This window comes from Struthio camelus, chromosome 9 (assembly GCF_040807025.1).
Source record: "Struthio camelus isolate bStrCam1 chromosome 9, bStrCam1.hap1, whole genome shotgun sequence".
Taxonomy (NCBI): domain Eukaryota; kingdom Metazoa; phylum Chordata; class Aves; order Struthioniformes; family Struthionidae; genus Struthio; species Struthio camelus.
Genome location: NC_090950.1, coordinates 20,714,975 through 20,739,097, shown reverse-complemented (window position 1 = coordinate 20,739,097; position 24,123 = coordinate 20,714,975). Strand labels below are relative to the sequence as shown.

The 24,123-nt window shown below is 43.3% G+C and overlaps 1 protein-coding gene across 22 annotated transcripts in view; it reads left to right on the top strand.

Moving 5' to 3' along the window:
- The window catches only part of LPP (LIM domain containing preferred translocation partner in lipoma), a 356,455-nt gene that overhangs the window by 76,966 nt on the left and 255,366 nt on the right, over positions 1-24,123 (top strand). For 13 of the 22 annotated variants that reach the window (XM_068953857.1, XM_068953865.1, XM_068953870.1 and 10 more), the window contains one exon: positions 4,449-4,548. The exons of 6 other annotated variants lie outside the window; for them this stretch is intronic. The gene's annotated coding sequence lies outside the window, so the exon portion shown is untranslated. Of the gene's footprint in view, positions 1-4,448; positions 4,549-5,687; positions 5,785-24,123 lie in introns of all 22 variants that reach the window. 3 more of the 22 variants (XM_068953859.1, XM_068953861.1, XM_068953862.1) reach the window with 1 other exon arrangement.

Sequence of the window (24,123 nt, the reverse complement as noted above, 5' to 3'; positions counted from 1 at the left end):
AATGCCATGCTGTTATTAAGTATCTTTTTCTCTATAAGGCAGCAAAAGGTGTTGAACTTGTAGTTAGAAAGTCATTGCTGAGCCAAAGCCTCAGTCCTGTATTTTTCAGTAATTAGCAGGTTTGATCATGCCCTTAGCTAAGCAAAAAGTAGGGAGATGACCAGAGTCTGTATTTTATTGTGTTTACTTATTTAGAGAGTGTATGTGTGGTGCATTTCAGGGAATGTTTAGTTGTCAGATTCATAGAGCTGAATCAGATTTAGTCTTACAGGAAACAGCCTAGTTGTCCGTAGCAACCTGAAATTGATTTTTTTTCCTCCTCCTACCTACTGAAAGCTGTTCCTTTTTGAATCATCCCTTTAATTTAATACAGTGAACAGGATGTCCCTGTATGCTGAAACTTTTTTTTTTTTAAATAGCGAGCAAAAATTTCTTATTTCAGAAACAGCCTTGACTCCATCTTTATTACTACTTGGCATTAGTCCTCTTCATGCCATTTCCTTGCACTTCATTTCAGGCATTAGAGGCCATTATCAATATCAGTTAATTACCGCTTTGGCTCTAGAGAGATCTGACTCTTTGCGCCCCGGGGGCCTCTGCACTGTCTTCTCGGCAGTTAGGACCTTGTTCAGCATGAGACACTCTTGGCTGGCCTACCCCGTCTGGTTGCTATGATGTGGAGCCCTGGTCAGTGTGGTCACGCTCAAAAAAATACCCTTTGCTGTCTCCCTGGCATTGGTCCTCTGCCTTCGTTCTTACATGCAGATGGGGACATGGCTCTCACCACCTTGTGAGCAGAGGGAGGAACGGGGTGAGCTCCAGGAAGTGCTCTGTTAGCTTTCTGCATCTGACAAAACCTCTATTTTGATGACAGCTCCAGCTAAAGCAGTTCAGCTGTTTTGGAGATGGCTGGTGAGGGAGACATTTGGGAAGAATGCGAAAAATAGTACTCTTTTGCTCCTCTTTAAAAAATAAATCTGTCCTCACCATCTGTATGGTGCCTGAAGGCTCCAAGCAAGTGACTTGGTAAGTCAGAGAAGCAACAGGGATAAGGGATTTGGAGTGTTTATTTCTTTCCTTCCTTGAATAAGGTTTGCCTAAATTTTTACATTTTGAAAAAATACTAGTTTTGCACATGTTCAGCAGAGACTTCCTAGACTATGGCAACTGTGTTTTTGGAAGATCCAAGTGCACTGATTGTCCTCTAGCTTGTGGTTTTGATGTACTTTTTCCACAGTTGCTTGCCCCCAACTTTTGAATGCCATTGCAAGATAGTGGTGCGACTGGGAGACTGTTTTTCCTGTGCCCTTAGCTCTTACCCTGCTAACTGTGAAGCGGCATGACGGAGGTGTTGCTGTGGCAGGGGGAAGCTGTGCCTCGCTGGCGTTCAGTCCCCTCCAGACCTCGTCCTTCATTGACTGTTGTCCACAAAAAGAATCAAACTGCTACTTATATCTATCTACCCTTAGACCATTAGCACAAATTGCATCAATCTGTTCTGAGAAACATCTGCTTTTTCTTGGCTTGTTTTCTCAAAAAAGAAAAAAAAAAGTGCACAAAATCAATGGCAGAATCTTTAGTGGTGTGTTCATCTGTTGTCGCTTCCAGAGGAAACCATGTCACGCAATGCTTGTGGTGTACAGCACTTGTTGAGGATGTAGTTATTTTATCTTCCTCATTTTCCTCATCAGTCAAAGACTTGGTTTATTTAATGTATGTCCTCTGGACAGTTCATCGAATAAAATACCCAAAATGTTTATCTCAGTTTCTGTACCATTTTTACTGTCACATCCAACTGCTTTGTAGACAATAACGAGTGTATCTCTAATAATGTTTTTCAGATGGAGAAGGAACAGAGGCATTTACTAATTTCAGGTGCCAAAACTGAGACTTACAAGGCCTGATTTTTTTCAGAAAACTTCTTTTTTTTTTTTTTTAAGCCTTCTATAGGGCCATAGTACAAGTTCCAGTCTCAGTCAGATGCAATAGCTGACGTTCAGCATTTCTGGAAGAGGTGTCTGTGTGTCTTTAGTTTGGGAAAAAAGGCACGACAATAACTATCTGGGAAAATTCTGATTTAAGTGGCTTGCCTACCATCATTCACAAGATTTATGGCAGAGGATAAACAGGATCTAAGCTATCTGACTGTGAGGTGTCCTTTCTGTTCTTACCGCTGAGTACCTTGTGTGCTCCCCATCTTCCAACATTTGGAAGAAGGCTATGAGGCCGCTATCCCAGATAGTTGCAACCTCCTTTTCCACATGACCTGGGTTTTATACACTACTAGCAAGTAGGGTAAACATTACGCTGGGTCTAAATGAGCTTCCATGTTGTTTGCATTCCTCCCTTCAGCAGGAGCACTGCCTGTCTGAGAGCTGAATTTAGAGCTGGATATGACCTGGCTGGGACACACGAAAGTTCCTCGACTGCTCTCTGTAACTTCTGACAGCGGGATATTTGTAAACTTAAATGCTTCCTCCCAGAAGTATCAAAGGAACTAAGGCCACTTTTCACATGAACATGAAAGGCTTTCGTGCACAAGTGCAGTAAGCATTGCCATAGAGAACAAAGGCTTTTGCTAATCGTTTCTAATGCCTTTTAAGTTTATGCCTCATATTTTCCCCTTTTCAGACAGTCTCTCAGAGTACTGAGACTTCAGTGACTGACTCACCAAATAATTAACAGAAGAAGGACTCTATCTCTGAAACTTTGGAACGCCTCTTTTAATTTTCTTAAACCAGCCAGTACCTTGGCCAGGTTCCAGTTTGTGTAATTACATTTGACCTAACTTAATTCCTTGGCAGTTTCAGTTGCATGTGGTAGTCTTCTTGGCTCCCTGTCCTGGGCTGCCATTCAATACTGCTTCATGGTTTTCAACAGCTGTCATAATTCTGCCATAGAAATGGATATATTTTCATGGTAGAAGTACTCCTCACATCTATATCCCTTACTGAACATCCTTATCAGTCACTAGTATTTAGGGAGGTAACTTGTCTGAGACTGCAGATGGTCTTATGGAACTCATTGGAGCTACTTACGTCCTTGAAGATGGGCAAGCATTTAAGGTCTTTGAGTTGGCCATCATACCTTTTGACATTACTTTGAGTTCTTCATCTTCAGCAAAGGAAATTATTGCTCCTCAGCTACTGTGTGCTGTAGGGACATTGTTAGTGCAGGTATTCGTCTTCTAACCTTTAGCCTTGGAAACAGCACTTCCATTATCAAATTTGTGCTAAATAGGAGCGTGTCACCACCCTGTGCTGACAGCAGGTGGGCTGGCTGCAAGTACTGGCATTGGTAGGAGTGAAATGATCAAGGAAACCAAAAGACCAGGGGAATAGAGAGGGACTGAAAAAGAACAAACATCCCAAGTGGAAACTTAGAGATGGACAAAGTGCAGTAGTGAAAGGGATGGTCAGATGGACAGACTGGACGACAGAGAAGACACTGAGTTGTTGCATTGGCATTTTTAGCCCTTAGATGTGTAGCTGGCACCTTATTTTCGCAGCAGATCACGAACAGAGTGGCTGTGGGTTTCAGCCCACAGAAAATGCCTATTTATTACAAAGCCACTTGGTACTGTGGCCCTAACAGCAGTCCCTGTTTAGTGGAAGCCAGGAATTTACACTAGGTGGGGTGTGAAAGCTGATCCATTGCAAAAGTTGCTATAGTGGCAAACAGGCTGCTTCTATCTGGCTCTGTTTTCCTGAGAGCCTCCAAAAGTATGAAGACAAATGTACTATCACTCCTCTCCCTTATTTCTTGTACACTTATGAAATATGGGATGTTTGTGCCATTCAGAGCTTCACCTCTGCCTTCTCCAATGCTGCTCTTGTATATCCTTTCTTTATTCCCTCCTCTCTTTCACCAAGCCCTTGAGTTCAGGAGAAGGACTTCTTTTTTACTAAATAGATCACCCTGAAGATTAGGAAGTAGGGACTATATTGTGATCACAAAAGTTGCTCAATCGTTCATCAGACCTGGCTTTTCTCTTGTGTGTCTATCCCACAATTATGCCCACTCAAATCTCAGAGTAGACTAAAAGTCTTGTCTCTGTTGATTTCAATGATTCTGAAAATAGTGTCATCAGTGGCCACATTTAGATTTATCCTCTGTCACAGTGAATAAAGCTTTGAAGGTGGAGCCTTCTGATTTTGTTATATACTGGGTGTTTCTTATGGTTTGGCAGAATTTTTTGCCAATTCAAGGATGCGCTTTGGTTCCTAGGAGAGAGATTAATCAAATCCATATGATTGTCAGAGAATATCAGGTTAAGTTTGAGTGCTGGAGAATGATGTATCTACAGTCAATGGTATTGCTTTTGAAGATCTGTTTGAGTGTTAAATAATAGGGTGGAAAAAATTGCAGTTCAGAGTTGGTGGCTTTTGTTCCTAGTGAACCATCTACCTACCATCCTAAAGATAAATCTGTTCTTTTTCTTGTTTCAGAGTATTTTATAATTGTGTTTGCCTGAATGCATCAGCCTTTGGATGTGAGCTTCTTTTCTTGAAACAGCCTTGCGACGTCTTAGCTGCCTGTTCTCCTGGGGTAAGAAAAGAAATGCACATGCAGACACACAAAACGAAGGACTCACTTAGAGCAGAAGTGCAATGGCAAAGAGAGGGCAAGTCGCACTGGTGCCTGAGCTTGTAAATTTTGGCAATAGTGAGCTTGTCCTGGAGAGAGTGTGCAGATTTACAGTTTGTAATGTACACTGTCATTAAGACAAGCAGTCATAGGCTTAAATTGCAGCATGAGAAGTTTAGATGAGACATTAGTAAATGATGGCCAACATTAGAAATAAGTAAGCACTGGAATGTATTGCCTGAGGGGGTTAGGAATTTTTAGTCACTGAAAAGCTTTAAGAACAGGTTTGAAAAGCTCCATCAAACATGGTTTAGGAGAACTGATCCTTCCTTGTGGTAGGGGAATGAACTAGATAACTTTTAGAGAGTTTTTCTAACCTGTCAATGGTTAGAAATTGGAGACTGTGATACTCTTATCTGAGCAACGTTATTCAAGACTAACAAAGTAAAAGGCAAAGCTCAATGTTTCTGTGTAGAAGGAGCTGTCTGGTTGATGAGTAGTTCTGATGTAACAGCTGTTCCTCTGGTGCTCCGTGTCTTTTTTTTTTTTTTTTTTTTTCAACCTGAGTGGTGAGGTACTTAGAGTGAAGTGCGAGCTCATGGAAAAGGAATCCTCAGTCATTGGCATATAATTTAAACTCATGATAAAAACAGGTGGTTGCCTCGTTTCTAGTTCCTTTGTAGCAACTCCCTAGGAGTTTGTATTTCTTCTGTGTGATCCGCAGAGCAGTTTTACTCTCTCACTCTCATTTGGTTAATCTCTTCTGTTTTGCTGTGATGTGAGAGGACAATGCTACAGATTCAGGTATACTGAAGTTCAGGGTTATCAGAGCACCTGAGCAAAACATAAATGCAATTTGTGGGTGAGGTCCACAAGAAACAATTAATTACTTTTCTTCTTTTTTTTCTAAGGGCCGGTGAGATGGTGGAGAATTTCATTTTTCTTTTCTTATTCTTGTATTCCTGCTCTCTGTTATGTTTTTTTGTGCCATCATGACAGCAAAACGTGTCTAAAAATGCCAGCTCACCAGCTGGGTGTTGAAATTACATCCTAAAGATGGTTGCTCTTTTAATGCACTTGCTTCTCCCTTGCTCCCTCAGGAGTTAGGGACTGCAAACCTTCTACCCAGGCAAGTGTGAGCAGGTCTGAGGCGGCCTGGTATCTCTGAGCGACCATCACAAGATGAGCTGAGTTCAGGTAGTATTTCATCTTCCTTGTATGGGTAAGGAGGAAAGTCAAATGCATGCCCTTTGTCTTAGGACACCTAAAATTAAGATCAAGTCAGTGGGAAATACTTTAACGCTTGTTGGACTTTGTTGGGAACTATTTGATTTCTTTAATATTTGCCTTTCATCTTTAACATCAGCAAATACTGGTGTCTCCCCTGGAGTAATACTGGTGTGTTACTGTTTAGTATCATCTTCTGTTTAGCAGAGATAAGCTATTGTGTCCCGGGGGTAGAGGAACATGGAAGAAACTCTCAAATAGCTCTAAGAAATGCAGATGATGTCAAGAGAGAAATAAGGGGATGCCTTTCTGAAGTCACCTTTGTACATGTTTTTTTTCTCGTCTTAAGCTTTAAAATTCCTGCAACTATCTGTTCAAATCTTGAAAGCAAAATACATTCATGGCAGGATACAATTTACTGTGTGCCCCCTGATCTTTTGATCTCAATCAATCAAATAAATCTAAGACCTTGTAGTTCACCTTCTTGCAAGGACGGTTAATAAGTTGAGGGGTTGTACCAGTGGCACTGATGGTTTTACAACCTTATTCTTTTTTATTGTTGTTATTATTTTTTTTTTATGATCCTGACCTTTTGGACTGGTCAGGGTAAGATTATTTGCAAAGAATACTCCATAAATATGCCTGTCAGGGCTGGAGTTAACATTCAAACGTTGCTGTTTAGCAAAAGAAAGCAATATGCCAGACTTCAATTTAGATTTTCACTATAGGGTTGAAAATAATGACAAGGCTCACTCAGTGTGGCAGAGATGAGTCCTGCCACTTTATGGGAAAACTTGCCTTATGATCTCAAAGCCCTTTACAGGTACGTTGCTGGTTAACTTCCTAGCTGGGTCCAAAAATGTGAAATCTGGGACCTCATACTTGGGCTGATGTCGGGCAGATGAGCTCTCAGGTCTGTCCCCCAGGTCTCAAGAGATGCTAGCTCAGGTCAATTCTATAGTTTTATCTGAATGATTTTGTAACTGATTTTTTTTTTTTTAATGCTGTGCTCTCTGATTATACCCTCAAAGGAGGTATTGTGGAGCTGGTCTAAGATCTGTCTGCTGCAAAGCAGTCCTGTTTCCTTGTACACGCTTAAGAACAGAAGTCTTACTCTGAGTGCAAGAGAACACGCACTATAAGCATTGCTTAAGAAAGTCCCAGTACATCCTGGTGTGTTGTGAGTAGCACTGTGTGGGTGGCTCATTATGAATCTTTGAGCAATCTGAGAATCCCAGATTTTGGTGGGCAGCTGACTGGGTTTTCCCCATTGTGAATGCGCATCGAAACAGTTCCTAGATGACTCCAACCTGATGTTTTCCACAAAGGGGGCTTGCAGAGTTCAGCAACAAAAATCTTGTTTGTCTGTCAGCAAATGTAATGCTGTACTGTCAACGTTTCTGTGGTTCTGTCAGTAGAATTAACTTCTGTGGGTGAAAGCAGCACAAGTCCTCAAGTTGTAAGCCAGTAGCCTGCTGTTTAAGCATTCACTTGCAGTGTCTGAAAACCACACCAGTGCGCTGTGTAAGAATGGTCTGTTTATAGAGCCTGGTCATGAACATAAATACAGTTACCTCACAAGGATGTGGATATTATGTGGTTATTTTTTCCTCGTTTCAAAGATGAGAAAGTGAAGGTGTTGAAGACCGCTCACTTTTACCTGCTGGAAAGGGTTGACAAAGCTTGCAGCGCCTTTGTGTAACAGGGGGGCCCAGAGGTTGGATCCAAGACCATCATACCCTTATGTTAGGCAAAAGAAGTGCGTGTTGTGAAAGGCTGATTATCCCCTGAAAAATTTATGCTATTAATTGAGAAGGTAGACTAGGGCTGGGTGGTAAAATAGCAGTGCACAACCTCAATGTGACTTGCAGAAAGTCGTGGCACATCTTAGCGACAAAACTCCTATTACAACCCAGCAATTCTGAGTCCAACTTTCTAACACTGTAACTTGCAGTGACACAGATGGGTCTCATTTCCCTATCAGAATCAATTAAAAAAAAAAGTTTAAAATTTTTTCCCATCTTAAAAACCAAAGGCCGTTTCCTCAGCACCTGTAAATGGTAATAACTTAACGTTTTGATGGATTTACTTGCCTTGCACATAAAACTAGAAATACTGGAAAAATAGTCCATGGAGGGACTGCGTGCTTGGCTGGCGGAGTTGTGCCTTGGCTCTGCGCTGCACCCTCTGAGCCCTGCGTCTGCCCCGAGTCCCTGCTGGTGTAGTCGGCAGCGTGTCCTGGCTCCGGGGAGAGCTGTGGCCCTTCAGGTGCTGAGGGGAAAAGGCTTCCGGGCTGTGGGGGTTTCACGTGGCTCACATACCGGCACCCTTTTTTCCTTATTCCAAAAGGGACTGTACATTAGCAGCAGGGGGTAATAGTCACCTTGAATTAAGCCATGTGAAAGCATGAGAAATAGCAGGGTATAGTCAAAACTCTCTATTGAGTATATATATTCCTCTTAAGAAACATGTTGAAGATGCCATATCCATAAATACTAATAAGGCTGTTTGATTCCAATTTTCAGGTAAGATTAACATTTTATTGAGTATTATATCTGTCACATTCAATGCTTTAGTGTACCATCCTCTCAGGCTTATTAGCATAATTGCAGTGCTTAAGCAACAATAAAAAATTCAACAGTAAAATAGCAGTTAGCACAGGCAATTTGTTATCAAAAGCTTTTACTTAAGGACAGCTTCTGAGCATATTTATTATCAAGTTAGGGCTATACATTATTTTTATTTAGGAAAACAAAAGGGAAATGTTGTAGGATTTTTTTTTTCTTTTTCTATGGCTGAATTGGAAGGCCTGAAAACCTGGTCATGGCTTTTTTCTGTTTCTTAAAAACATGCAGCAGTTTTGCTTGGGAAGGGAAGATGAGATAACAAAACAAACTAAGGTCTGGAGCGGGGTAATAGTATTAATAACAAAATATTAATAACTCATCCTGTAATCTTGAGTCCCCATTTTAAATCTCCTCACTATGTTCCAGGCTCCCGCAGCTCAGAGGAAGCCTTCCTTCCCTTCTCTCTTACTAAAGACGCCGTTACCTCAGACACGGAGGTTGGTTGTGGTGGTGGTTCTGGTGGTGGTGTCAGCCTGTAGGTGCATTTGGAGACAGGACCTTGTGAGGTCCCATCTCCCAAAGCACTCGAGCGTCTGCTGGCTGCCTGAGACGCTCTGTTCGGTCACCCGTTCAAATGAACGAAAGTATACCCATGCAGTTGGGGTATAGCTGATGCTGTTTCCAAGGCGGGGCGGTATTTATGGTTCCTGATTTTGGAAGCTTTTGGGCTTGTTATCAGTTTGCAAAGCACAGACCTCTGCATCCTCAAGGACTGGTGTGATTGGCAGGGCAGCCATTCATTCTGGCAGCCTAAAAGTATGCTGGTGTCAATAGAGGAGTGCAAGGTCCCAAAGGTAGCTCCAGTGTGCCTGCAGTGTTGCAGCTGTCCCTGCTGGTTCACAGCCAGCTCGGGGCTCAGAGGCGTCACAGCAGCATGCTGCAGGGATGTGCCTTGGAGGCGAGGCGGGTATAGGAGGGACCCACAGAAAGACACAGAAGGGCTTTGCTGTCAGTTCTGGTTGTCCTTGAGGTTGAGGTAGAGGAGCATGGCTTGGCTGTGTGACAGGATGGCAGACTCTGCCCCTTTCTGCCCTCCCTTTGAGGACATAGCGGGAAACAGTCCTTTGCCCTAACTGTGATGTGAATGCACATGTGTTCATGCGCAAGCATCCGTACGCACACACACAGAGAAAGTCATTGGTGCCCATGCGGCAGGATTTTTTTTTTTTTCCCTCAAGTCTTTTTCACTAAAGACTTTGATTTTCCATGAAAGGCATTGGGGGAAGGAATTTACTGTGTACATTTAAAATATGAAATTTTACTTCATAGATAAAGAATTAAATGAGGTTTAAACAACACAAGAAGTCCTCACAGTAAAAGGTCCATCCAGGAAATGTGCACATTTGGCAAGAGGAAAGGCAGTTGCTGTGATTGCTAGTGGGTGCTGTGCACTGTTGGTGCCTGCAAGCTACCAGCTGCTAAGGCTGCGTCTCTGTGCCTTCCACTGGTGCTATGCAAGTTGAGGAGTTGGGGAGATACATACCAGAAAGCTCATATAAAACTATTATCTTCTAAGCCTTGAATTCATCATGCATTGCCTAAGTCAGAGGCCTTGTCCCCGTGTGACAGAGTGTCAATGGAGAAAGAGCCTCCTCCAGAGGGCAATTCATCTCACCTCAAGTTTGAACTAGATACTCTAGGTTAGGTAAAGTAAATGCAGACCTAAGTCTCTTGCAGTCCTCTGAGGTGACAGCTGATTTAAAAAAAAACAAAAAAAGTGATATTTACTTTCAGTGAAACATGCCACCACTTTCTGTCTCAGATGCTTTAGCTCATGTAGGGTGTTTTCAGTCTCCTCCTTGCTGTAGTGGGCTCCTCCCCAACTTTCAGTTTCTACCTGACTCCTCTGAATTGTTGCCTTTGACTGTCCTTGTCCCTCCTCAGATCTCTCTCTGGCCTCTGTTCACCTCCAGCATCCCCGGGTTGTGAGCATCCTTTGCCTCTTCCTCCCTTGTTTTGGTAGACCTCCTTTACCTTGTGCTTCTCTTTTAGAGATCGCTATTCCATATTCTCGATGGAGGAGATGGACCTGCCACTGTTGGCCGTGTCAGTGATGCCCAAAGCATGTGAGGAAGAACTGCCACAGTTGTGTGAGAAAGGCTCTGGCAACACATAGCACCTTGATTCAGACTCTCAGCCTGCAGGGCTAAACCCTGGAGGAGTAAACTTGTCTATTTAGTCTTTGCTCCCAATCTGGCTGTTCTCTAAACTCATCGCCATGAGGGAGAAGTGAAGGTAGTCTTGCCCTGGGGCAGAAGCTCATGTTCATAGTGAAACAGGATGTGCAAGCAAGTTGTAGGAATTGGGAAGGGAGCACATGGAAACAGGTGAAACTAAACTGGGCACATATTAGAGAAGTGATGTGCTGTGGGGTCCTGTTTGCAAACACCCTCTTCTGCGAATATGTGACATTTCGGAGGAGCTGGTTCAGATCCCCTGTTTCAGATCCCCTTTTTTGGGGGTACAAAAATACATATTATTGTTCAGAGATAAATTGTATGTTTCAGACTCTTGGGTAGTCGTGAATATTGTATTGGTATATAGCTCACTCTCACGAAACTGCCCAGTACTGCATAGTGTTTAGACTTTTTCATCAACCAGAGAACTTGGTGATGTTCCTGGGAAGATGATCATATACACAGAAACCTTCTGTGGAGAGCTAAACTTCTGGGGAACTTCACTCTCAGTGGATTTTTGGCTGTGATTTGAATTGCAATTGAAATACACGCTCTCTGCCTCTGCGGTCATCACTAGAAATGGTGACTCACTGCTGCTCTCTTGAGAATAAGCAGGTTGCACTGAAGAGGCCTGCATGTGTCCAGCATCGCTTGTTCAGCTCTGCTCGTCTTGCTTTAGTAGTGCCCACCATGTTAGCTACCTTCACAACTCCTGCTCGCATCTAGGCGAGTAGATAGATAACTGTCGTGGATAGACTTATGTGGCCGAGGGAACGTTGTTCTAGATGCTGTGTATATGCAAAGGGCTCCCCCCTCCATAGGAGGAGCTGGGGGATCAAGGAAGGTGCTTTCTTGGGGCACTGAAGTGAGGGCATTTCCATATGGCTCCCACCTAAGAATGAGACCTATAATCTTAAAAGAGCTTAGGCAGGAAGGGACCTTGGAGGTCTCTTGTATAGCCCCCGGCAGGGCTAGCTGCAAAATTAGATGAGGATGCTTAGAGCTAGTCATCACTGTGGTGGTCTGGTGGGGATCTCAAGGAAAGAGGACGGGTGCAGTGGAGAACAAGCAGCAGTCTTATGGAGGGTGCTGGAGGCGAGGATTGCAGTCGTGTCGAGGCAGCGGAGCATTGAGGTTTCTGGGCAGCTTGGGAGAGGGTCCCTGTGATCTATCAGCCTCTCTCCTGGAGTCCAAGCGCTACAGTAGTTAAGCCCTACAATCTTTTTGGCTCCGTTTACAGAAAGATGTTTTTGGTGGATCTGACTCTTTGGCAACGCAAAACCAGCGTGAAGTTCAGCTAGGCTCTCTGAGTGGCCGAAGGGCAGGCAGCCGCGTGGGCAGTCCCACTGAGTTCTCCTTGAAAAACAAGGAAAGCTATGTCCTCTTCTGCAGGACAGGTGCTGCTCGAGCCTAGCTGTTGTGGGAGTTGTCGGGGACATTGTACAGCACTCCCTTGTGATGGACAGTGGAGGTATTCAAGGATGAGAGGGTCAACGGTTGGAGTCCAGGCGATGTGTGAACATGTATTCCTCAAGGAGGAAAGTGCATGCATGCTTCTTGTAGGGAAAAATTTGGCTGAAAGAATTTAGCAGTGATAAATGTCATAAAAATACTTATGCTGGAATTTGTAAAGCTCGGAACATCTGTTCTCAACAGTGCTTTGATCATGTTGTGGGGCTTTTAAAATGATACTTCCATGAAATAAGTGAGATCCTTATGGCTGCAGGATTCCTTTCAGTGCCCTTTTTTCATGGAGCAAAAAGGCAAATTTCACAGGGAACATTACATGACTTGAAACACATATTTTAATGGTTAGTATCAACCAAACATTGTTTTATTAGGTGCTAGGAACATGTTCCAGTTACATACCCCAGGAAACAAAGCATTTCCATTTAGTTTTTAGCTTATGGGAGCTGTACTTTGAAAAAAATCAAAAAATTCATTGCTTGTATATTACTGTATTCAAAACCAAAACAAACTCACTGAAACAAATGTAAGCATTCTGAAGTTGTTGTTAGAAAAGGGATTTTTAAGGTTCTATTTCTAGGCAGAGCTGCCGATGAGCCAGGATCGGCGTGTTTCTGAGGGATATGCTGTTAACAATTGCAAGACATTGACAATTTACTTTCCCAAGTGTGCTGCTTTGGGTTGAATAGCTTTTTAATCATCTGTTTTTCTATTAAGAATCATCCTTTCCCCTTTTCTTATCGTTTTAGCAGGTTTCTGCATGTTACTCTTCAAGGAGCTATGCGTTTCTGGCTGAAATGTTGTGATGTTGCACGTCTTTAGTGTTTTAAGGAACGCTGAGACCTCTGATACTGGAGCTGTGTTCTGCTGCACCTTGCAGCATGACATTTGACAGGAGGATTTCCTGATTCATTGCCTGCTTTTTACTTCACATTATGTGTAGGTAAATCTCCTAGGCCATTTCTGCAAGAAAGCTGGCCTGGAAAGCTGGCCTTCTGGGCCGCGTATACAGAAGAACGCAACTCCTTGAGCTTTGCTGATGGGACGGGCAGTCAGAGAAAGCTGATGAGAGTCCAGCACTGAAGACCGAAGACACCTCCATCTCCTGGCTGTTGAACAAAGTTGCTTGTGCCACTTTTGCAAGCAAGTAGAGGATGCCCAAGCTATTAAAAAACTTGATAGATGCAGAACTGGAAGCTGAAAGTTGCATTGTTGCCTGAGTGAATCTAGCCCTGCTGGGAGGCAAGGCTGTGTGAGATCCTGCAGCAAGCTGGGATAGCTCAAAGGGCTTGGAGACTGAGCTAGCTGAGACTGCAGTGTATGTTGCTTGGCCCTGCATCTCCACCTGGAGCAGCTCTGTAGGCTGAGCTGTGTTGAGGATGTGCACTCGTCCTGCAGGCCATGAAGAGCAGCAGGAAGGACAAGAAGTTGAACAGGAGATGTGGAAAGATGGGTCCCCTTTTCTCCAATGTTCTTGTGTTCCTCTTCCTCAAATCGTGTTTTGTTGCTGTAGCCGGCAAGTCTCGCAGGTCCATCTGAGATGCTGGAGCACGGCATGTAGCACCCTTCCATGTCCTGTCCCCTTCACTTAGTCATTTAACTGTCCCACGCATGTTTCCTGAGCTCTGCCGAGCAGGCAGGAGCCTGGCAGGCAGGTTGTGGTTCATGGTTTCTTCATTACAGACTGCCAAAGTAGGAAAAGTTATGGTCATCAGTAAAAGAAGAGGAATATACTTTCTAGTAAGGTTCTGGGTGTCAGGGGTTAATTTATGAGAACTAGATGATTTAATTTCTGCAGCATCCAACAGGTGAACAAGTTGCTTATTACTATGACATACTCATTTATAGCATTTCTCCATAGCTGACCCCTGTGACAAGAGTTCTGTTACTTGCTTATACCGTCTGCTAATTATTTACCAATAGTTTGAAAGGACAAAGTGAAAATGAAATGCTATAATGCTGAAGACTGTATCACACAAGATCCTTAGTATTTATGCTACTGTACTACCAGATATAATCCTATCATGGTCTCTGGACCTATTATTGACGACTCCGTATGCATGTATGAGCAAGAAGCAGCCTCCTGCCATATAGAGCTTGCAAACAGAGGGGCTGCCATTACTGGCAAACAACTTGCAACCCTTGTGGCTGTGGTGTATGAGAGTGGATCTGTGTCCTTTCCTTCCTTGCAAATCAATTTCTGCCATTTTGAATGACTTTTCTAGGTAACATACAAGAGCATACATGTGCTACGATGGCACATTTTCCTTCACAAGTAATGACAGAAGCAAACTGTTTAAAAAACACTCTGTGTGATGTGCCTGCATTAAAAAAAAAAGTATAAAAGTCAAGTAGCAGATCGACTTCTGACTCAGCTGGTAACTTATGATCCTTTGCCATTTCTGTAACATTTTTAACTTACGAGCAAATTTTTCTAATATTAGGACATTGCCATAGAAAATGTGTCAAAGTCCTAGATTGCCAGAATGCATCACTGTACATAATATACATTTCTGAGCAAGTGTGCAGGAGTAGTCCAGTAAATTCTTTGTTGTGGTTTTGAATTGCTGCAGTTTCATTTTTAACTCACTTAGCAAACAGGGCAGTACAGCACAACATAGCTGCCTTTTGTTTCTCATATGGTCATGCACTGAGCTCCTATCCCCAGCTGTGCCTCTTGCTGACCAAAATGCACAAGAGAGGGAAGGCAGTGGAATTGCTTTACTAGTAGAATTGCAGCTGGTGTAGACTGCTGTAAGTCAATTCAGGCTGCACTGTGTGAATTTTATCAAAGTTGTGAGTCTGGTCATAGTGCCCAGGTTTTAGCAGTGAAGAAGTTCTGGAGATGGCTGTCCTGTTCCAGGCAGGCAATAAAGTACGTGCAGAGTTTCTCTACAATAAAGAAGAATGTATGAACAAAAAACTGTTCCAGGCAGGCAATAAAGTACGCCCAGAGTTTCTTTACAGTAAAGAAAAATGTATGAACAAAAAAAGTATGTGTTTGAGTACCAGAGAAGGTGATTACTAAGGAAATCTCAACTTTTACAAGCAGGATTTTCCCTACGATTCTATTCTGCAATGATTTCTGAATATCTAAGCGCACTTAAAATAATGAAACTTCAGACAATCCAACCCAAACATGCATGACACACAGCAGCAAAGCAATTGTTCATTGTGTTTAGCACTACTAATCAACTAGCTAATGCAACAGCTGCTCTGGGATTTTGCATATAATTTTTATCTGGATAATAACGAGAAATGCAGGGTTAATGGTCTGTGTCTGCTTTCCCTCCAAAGTGCTTTATTTGCACTTTGTGGCTGTTTTTCATGGTCCTTTGCAGCAGCCCAGAAATGTTAACTGACCTGAAGAAATTGACAATGGATGCTTAAAAAATCAGAAATAAAAGAAAAGCTAGAAAGGATATTACTTTCTAGCTTTTCATTAGAACACCTTGTACTCAGACTCTCTTTAAGGAGCCAGTAAAACCTATTCACATGTGCTCCAATTAAAGTTTAATGAAGCCAGAGGATGTATTCATATATGCTGACTAATGCGGGAGGAATAGATTCCAGTAACTTGGCTCTGCAAGCCCTTTGCTTAGCAGTCAGGGTGAGTGTTACTAGAAAGCTCCTCAGTGGTCGTGGAGCTAGTCTGGAATGAACAGCCCTCACAAATCTGGGTTTTTATGCTTATGCTGAGAGCGAATGATGGCTTACATAGAAAATAATTTGGCTCTTTAGTAGGGCAGAGCCTTATGAATGAATCATGGTTTGGCCAATTGCAGCAGCTGAGGCAGGGCTCCTGTCCTGCTCTTGGCTCTGAGTGGTTCAATGGGTTGCTGGATTTGTGTGTTACATCTGCCCTTGTATCAAAACTCTCCTCGAGCTTCAGTTGAATGAGTAGAGCAACACGTAGCACAGTGGGAAGTTCTTTTGGCCCTGATTTGTCAGTAAGGAAACTGGTGCTCAAGTGGAGACCGTATGACTTACGTAGCGTCAGAAAGTAGCCCCGTTTTTGGTGTCCGTGCCTTCACTGTGAGTTTATTGGTTTTTGATACTCGTCATCCCAAAGGATTATGGCTCTGCTTTGCAGAGCATGTCACTTCTAAAACATTGCTCCCACCAACGGGGAACGCACAGACATCTGCTTGGACAAAGAAACAACATTCCAGGAATGGTGCAGAGACTTGTTTGCTTTCATGCTGTCTCTGTCTCTTCCCACAGTGTTTCCTTCTCTCAGGTTGCTGCAGAGCTTCTAAGCCATCTCACAGCCAGCATGGGGACTGGAGAAACAGTGTGTGCTCATTTGCCTTTTTATGTTGCTGTGGTAGAAATGACCAGTCTCTACCGTCTGTGCAACAGCAGTACAGTCTTGTACAGTATTTTATGCCCGTAGCTCTGTACGAGAATTGATGGTTCCACCTCTGGAGTGGAGTGTGGCAGCTGGGTGATACTGCACAGCTATGTTAAATTGTGTTTTTGGATGAGAAATGAAAGATGCTGCTGTACCCACTCTCGGTAATGGATTGGGCAACAGAACGGAAATGCCTTGGTGGAATTTGCCTTTGCTACTGACCCTTGCATGACAAGCAAGAGCTCTGCATCACCAGACCTTTGTTTTGCCTTGTCCAGAATACAAAGCAGTGTTTCATCTGCATGGCTGGCTGTTTTGATTCTGGCCTGACTCAGGGACAGAATTGCAGCAAAATTTCCCAAGGTATACTGGGTTTTCTGGTTATTATCCGGTTCAATCCCCCTTCAGCCCTGCAAAGGCTGTTACTTGCTCTGTTGTGATGAAGCCTCGAAGAAGCCTTCAAAGGGAGATGTGAATGTGGAGCTGAGATCTTGTGCTTCATTTTTGGCCTGGAAAGCTGCTCTTGGAAGACCAAGCATGAGATTTCTCTTGAAACCTTCTTTGTGTGCCTTGCTGAAGAAATAGCTGGAAGGAGAAGACCTGTCAGTTGAGCTCTAAGAGAGAAACCTATTGGCTTTGAATATACTGGGGACGTTATTTAAGGTCAGTTGATCTGTGAGAAGGCATGACTTAATCTAACGCTGCCTAAGGTTAGTTACGCAACAGACGGCCTGTTCTTTGTTGTGAAGAGCAACTTCAGTGCATGCCTGTGAAAATCAAAGGTCTTGCTGAAGGCGTGTTGTGTTCTGGCTGGCAGCAATTGGGTATCCTCCTCTAATGGTTTTCCTTCTATAGGAGAATATCATGTCAGAAACCTAAAAAGTAAAGTTTCTAGTGGAAAAATCATTCACCAGTTGCAGGCAGCGGAAGCTGAACTGCTGGTAGATTTGTACTTTGGCAGGTGGTAGTGGCAGGCTATGTGTGTATGGTATTGTTTGAGATCGGTCTTTACTTTTTCTTCTCTACTGTACATCTCTCTGTTTCATTGGCCAGCTCACTATACTGTCTGGGTGCCTACACAGGGCAGTATTTTTAAGTGAACGCTAAAGAGGATTATTTTCTGAGCTCTTGATTCTAAAGAGAGAGGTGTAACGTTTTGCTGTTTGTATCGGTTTCAAATATGAGATTTGCAGCATGCAGGCTACATGGCACAGATATTTCCTTTTTCTGTCAGCCTTTTCTCTCTCTATCATCTCATATTAACACATTCTGCCAGCCAAAGTGCCGTCATCTTTCCAAAGAGCATCAGCATCACTCAGCAAATAAGAGAAAGGGGATTTTTTTTCTTCAAAGCTGGAGTTATTCTCCTGTACATTGTGTGGTGGGTTGGAGTGAACAGTTCTGGGTAACAAGTTTTGGTTTTGATCCTTTGCGCATTGTGAAAAATGCTTTGTCACTTGTGCAAAGCTAAACATAATATTCAGCAATGTTGCCTGACATGCTCACGTCCTGTCTTCTTTCTGTGCTTTGTGTTTGTGAGGTGTGTGTGTTTGGAGGTTTATTATTTGCTAAATGAGGATCACTTTAACTAACTTGGCACAAATATCAGTCTTCCCTTGTTTTAGTTGCATACTCCTGGGTAGAGCTCCAGGGTTAAGAAAATAACCACGTATCCTGAGCTTTTCTTTCAGGACATTATGTAAGAGATGGACAAATTAAACCTTACAAGGAAATAGTCAAGGTATATAGTCCTAGAACATTTTTCTTTTGGAAGTTCAACGTTAAATAGAAGTGGTTTAGTGAAATGCAAATCGTCTGCAGTGAAAAGATAATCACTGTAGCATCGCCTGGCTGTGAGGGAGCCGGGAAGCACGCTGGTGCCGCTGCAGCGATCCGAGCGCCTCAGAGGTGTGCCTGCTCCTGGCTTGGGAAGAGTGTTCTCATCCCCCTTCATGCAGCTCGAGACCAGGGACTGGAAGGGTTTTTCCTAGTTGCCGCTCATTCTGAGTGTCTTTTCGGTATCCAACTTGGCATTCCTGTAAGCTCCCTTTGAAGTATGCTAGGGTGTTACAGTTAATAAGAGATTTCCTTTGCTTCAGAAAATCAGACTCCATCTTAACCCCCTTCTCAGCATTCAAAATCATCAGCAGTTTCTGGAAATTCAGGCCTATTGATTTTATGGGGACCCCTGACAGTCAGGGGTTATCTTGTTCTCCCCAAGTGTTTCCTAAATATTAAGAAATCAATGCATCAAGAGGGGCTGTGTCTGACATACATTAATTATACTGTCCCCTTGCATCTAAAATACCAGGAAAAGGTATGAAAGGCAGCCCATTTACCCTGGCTAATTGATACAAAACCACATTGGCACAAACAAATGTAAACTGGTGCCTAAAGAAAGGGAACGTTTGTTTTGTAGTTGTAATTGGAAGGAACAGTTGCAAACCAAAGAACAAAATATACAGTAGCGTGAGATATTTAGCTGTAACAGATCACATAAATGGTCCCAACAGCCTAGCAGTGCCCTACGCTAAATGCTTTGGAATAAAACACGTCCTGCTGTTAATACTGCATCAAGCGAAGGCATTGTGGTACGTGCCCTGGAGCTATGGGGTGAGAGGTAATGACTGTTTTCTTCTCATATACCATAGATGAGATGATTTGGAAGCTTTAGCATACTGACTTCTGCAGTACACATTAAGCTGAATATGACATCAGTGTTAAGAGTTGTGGCACTTGTGGTTACAGCTTTGGGATTCCTTATATTTACTTTCTAGGGAACTAAAATTCAAAGCAGCTTTTATGGTTGTCACGAGAATATTGTCAGTTTTGAGAGAGGTGGGTAAATGGGCATTGACCTTTAACTAGTAAGTCCATATCCTATTTTCTGTATCTTTCCAATTAGGAGAACTATGTTAGTTTTTTTTTTTTTTTTAATTTGTTGTCAAAATAGGAAAGTTATTTAACTGCAAGATTTCTCCTGCATTTGCCCAAAATAAAGATAGTGATTTGTTGTCCAGGGGCAGACGTTTTCATATAATTACTATTATAAGCTGGAAATCAAGATTTAATAATAGCATGCACCATCTGCTACTAGTGGTGTTAGAACAAGTCCAAAACCTGGTCTGCTTTAAGCAATTTTACTTTGTAACTTGCAGTGGTGCCACGGGGGTTCATATCTGTCTCTAGTGCCTAGGACTCAGTGAAAAGAGGAAGGAGTTCTCCACTGCTCCTGAAGACCTGCTCCGTGAGCTTGCATACATCTGCACATTAAATCTCACGTGCAAATTCTGTCATTGCTCAGCGTGGTGTTAGGCCATTCCGAGTAAAATAAGGGGAAACTGTAGTCGTCTCAGGCCTGACCTGGTGCCACCTGAAGCCCCCTGCAATCTTGTAGTTGTCACAGATGAGATTTGGACCTGCTCTTTGGAAAGACCATGGCAAATGGTCTGTGCCACAGCAGGCAGAGGTGCTGTTGCTGCTCCTGTGATATTCCCCAGTATGTTGCCACTGAGCTTGGTAATTTTAGTGTTTTCCTGTAGTTTGGTAGGGGTAGGGAGGTGATGGGCATGAGTGGGGTGGGATGATGGAGGGTCTCCTCCCTGTGCTACTTATGAAAGGGCGCCGCCTCTTATCTCTTCTTATTTTATCCCTTCTGCCACAAGTGGCAGGAGGCCATGTGCTGAGAGGGAACCACAGAGAAGGCAGATAAATCTCTGCTGTTCTCACACCTCCTGCTGCTTGCCCTTCCCCACCACCTGAACACCACTAAGCCCCAATGAGGCTGGAGTTTATCTTGCCATATTTTCCTATGCATGTAGTTGCAGAATAATTTCATATCTTTGTTCCTGGAGTTAGGGGTCTTTCAATGAACTGTGATGGTTCTTTTGCTACCTTAAAAAACAAGCAAACAAACAAAAATAACCTCATTTTCTGCATTTTAAAATATGTTTTGCTAAGTATGTATTTTTTTCCAATTATAATCTCCTCCAAACATTTTTCTTGATATAGAAAATGGAATTCCACCTTTCTTAGACCTTTGTTAACAGCTGTTCTGCTAGTTAAATGTCACTGAATTAAGAAGAAACAAAAAATAAAAGAAGGAAAAAGAAGAATGCAGTATTTTAGGATGAAGATTGCAGCTGATCATTTCGGTCCTAGGCAGAAGAAATCCTTCTGTCTTTCGAATGTTGAGATGTTTTGCAGATTATTACCCTGTTATGTTGCCTGGCAGAGCACTGTAATACTACAGCACTTCTGGAAAGCTGTTATACACGTATGTAAGCACACTTTTCCTGTGTTGCACTCAACTGCAGAGCATAAAACAGAGGCAGCTGGTTCCAGGCTCTCTAACAAGTCACTGAAGAAAGTTTCCTTGCCTTCATCTTCGCATCCTGATGTTTGGGCTCCACAGGCACGGGAGTCCTTGCTTAGCGATCGAGGAGGATCAGGAGACAGATGGTTCCTGCCTCTTTTGGTGCTCTGCTGTGTGACTCCCGTGCTGCACACTTGTGTTTTGCCTCCTGCTGCTGTGCCTGGGTGTGTAACAGGGTGCGCTCTGCAGCAGTGACCACATCTTGCAAAGCGCTTGTAAGGCTGGGGAGGGCTGGACCTTAGCTGGGACACGCAGTCGCTACCACAGACTGAATAAAAGGCAGAACCATGCAGTTTTTTGTTGTATAGCTATGAGGGGGCGAGGAGGCCCTTTCCCACTCTCCTGGTATCCTTTCTCCTGTAGAAACGTGCACTGAGTGGTTGAGTTTGCTGTGAAGTGGATCAGGACTAGGGAGACAACACATTGAAGCTGTTGCACAGGGGGCTGTGGCTGGCACCTGAGAGTAGGGACCATTCTGCTAGTTTATTCCCTGTCCTTGCAGTAGCAATGCTTTCTTGTGAAAGAGCTACCAAAGGCAGTAGGCTGCTCCTGGGTTACAGTTTATACCCATCTTTCCCTTTTGGCTTTTGGGAGTGAGTAACACCTGTGCTAGCTGCAGCCCAAGGTGCTGCCTTTGAGGAAGGAGCTTATCCGTCTTGGCCAGGGCCACGTCACTAAAGGCAGCTCTTGCTCTTGCCTTGCTCCCTGCCCTTGACCGGAGAAGTCCTGGGGGTCCTTTGTAGGACCCTTTGTAACTGAACAGCTGCTGGTTCTGGCAGCCCAGCTTTTGGAGCTGAGCTGTTAAGAAGGCAGTGCAATTGGATAGTTTCAGGTTGGGATGTGTAGGGAAAGGGGCCTTGCACCAGCCTTTTGAAGGCCTTTTTGATTTGTTGCTGAGCCTAGTGAGGACATTATCTTGGGATTAGGTGCAACATTAAACATTGGAGCTGGCATTTAAAGAAAGGACAGGAGGTTTATCAAAATACAATTTATAACCAACAGTTTACTACCAGATGGGATGATTAATATGAAACATGATGTGGCCCATCATTATTGTGCTTTGTTGTCTCAACCTGCATTACTGCTGCTGGCAAGGCCAGCTTCTGAGGCTAATGAAGGACAGGGAAGAAAGAAATTTGTGCTGTTGTTAGCAGGTGATAATATTTCTCCAGATCACATGCTGTACTGTGCATTGTACGTGATCACAAATCTCAGCCAGACAGATATGTCTAATAAAAGTTTTCCAAATTCTTGCTTAGAGAGGCAAGAGTTATTGTGCACACCAAGGTCACTCTGAGCTGATGACAAACTCCATTAATGTTGGGAAGAGGGAAGGGGTGTGCAGGCAAATCTGAAAGGACTGAAGGATGGGAAGAAAGTTTGGTTCAGATCCCGCTGAGGTTATTGGTCAGGGAAGACAATTGGTGTCCAGTGATGGTTGCTAGTGAACTTGTTTGAGGGATGAGGAAAATGGAAGCGGCTTTTCCACCATTTTATAACAGCCAAGCGTCCAGATCATGGCAACTGCTGGTGCTGTGTTGCTGATGGGAATCTTTGTTGGCTAGGAGGTTGTGGTTGTTTGAGGATGGGTCCTGCTTCCTGGTAGCCCGTCCTGAGCCCTTCGAGAGTGGTATGACTTCAGTAGAAGTTTTATTATCATGTTAGCTTTCAGAGAGATGTTTGAAGTTGTTCCCAGCTCTGGGCTAAGCTGCTGCAGCAGTGTGAGCTCTCTGACTGGTGTTCGCATGAAGGGATGGGCCAGTTGATGACTCTCCCAAGGTGTATAAGGAGCTTAAGCTAAAATGAATAAATCTGTTCCTGTGGTTTGTTTGCTGTAGTAGATCTGTTGTAGCTGGATCTCTCTTGGGGGTATATGAAATCCTGATCAAGCTTGGGGGAATACTTGAAGTTGAGAGAATCCCTCATTCCCTAGACCTGGAGGGACTTGGAAGCAGGGGACAGTCAGCTCTCCTGCATGGAGTACCACTCCCAGGCAGGGTAGGAGACAGCAATTGGAAAACAAAGTTATGCTTGAACTGTGTGGTTGCTGTGAGCTATGACAGCATTGATTTAGAAGAATAGTCTTGGTTAAGAGCCTACCCTTAATTTAACCGTTTGATCAAACAGTGCTTTCTTACGTACAGTGACAACATGCAACTGGGGAGCTTTTATAGCAGAGTATGCTGTATATTAGTTTTATGGAGCATTACCCAATGATTTGAGAAAGATCTTTTTAGGAGAAGTGCCTTGTTTAATCCAAATTTAGCTACTGCCATATACTGATAGTATTAGGACTATTCACAGGGAATCCAAAGGAACGAAACTTGAAGTTTTCAGCAGTTTTGCATCAGCTAGAACCAAGTAAGCAATATTCTCATGGTTCCCCTCTGTGCATCTGTTCCAAACGTATCTTTTTGGCATGTTTGACAACAACAAAATTGGGTAAATTCACTTCATATTCAGATGTCAGGGTAAACGGTACATACGCAACTTCAGTTTCCATGTTCTTGGTTATAATGGTGTTTGTGGTACGCTCTTAGTCATTACTGTTGCTGGCTGTAAAGGGTGGAGGAATGAGCCTTGTGGGGGATTATGTGCATCCATCATGTCCTGTTTTAGAACACAGTGCTTGACCTCTGTGCTTATCCCGTAAAGGAGCCTCTTGAATATTGGCTAATCCCACCAGGGTTTAGGAAGGTGGCTGAACGTCAAGTCTTCCCAGGGTGGGTGCAAGATACATCAAGGAGTTTAAGTGCCTGTGTCCTGGCCTGCCTGAATTAATCTTAGTCGAAGATTACCTGGATGACTAGGTAATGCACTGTTACGGCATCGATGTTAAATTAATGCTCAAGACGGCATGACAATTTTATGACCATTAAGAATATTTGCATGCAAACTAAAAGCCTAGTTCAGAGTGGGGCTGAATAGGGAAATTACTGGGAAGCAGAGAATCCTTACCACACTCTGTAGACTGAGACTCTAGAGCTGATCAGATGACTTCCTACAGGATTGAAAGAGGGAAGCTTGCTGTCCATGATTTCCTTCACTTCTGTTCCTGTTGGTTTGTTGTTAGGTAGAAATTTATGTTGTAGCAGAATGTGATGTTGCCCTTTGCCATCCTTTGGGATTTTCAATATATTCAGCAAAAATACTCTCCTCTGAGAGCCACAGAGACAGCACTGCATGGACTCTGGAGTAGAGCACATGGCCAGAAACAGCTATCCAGAAGATGACTATTTCTGGCTAAAATATCTATGCTTTCTCATCTGGTGTGTAGAGGGTCAAAATGGTATGCATGATTTGCTTTGG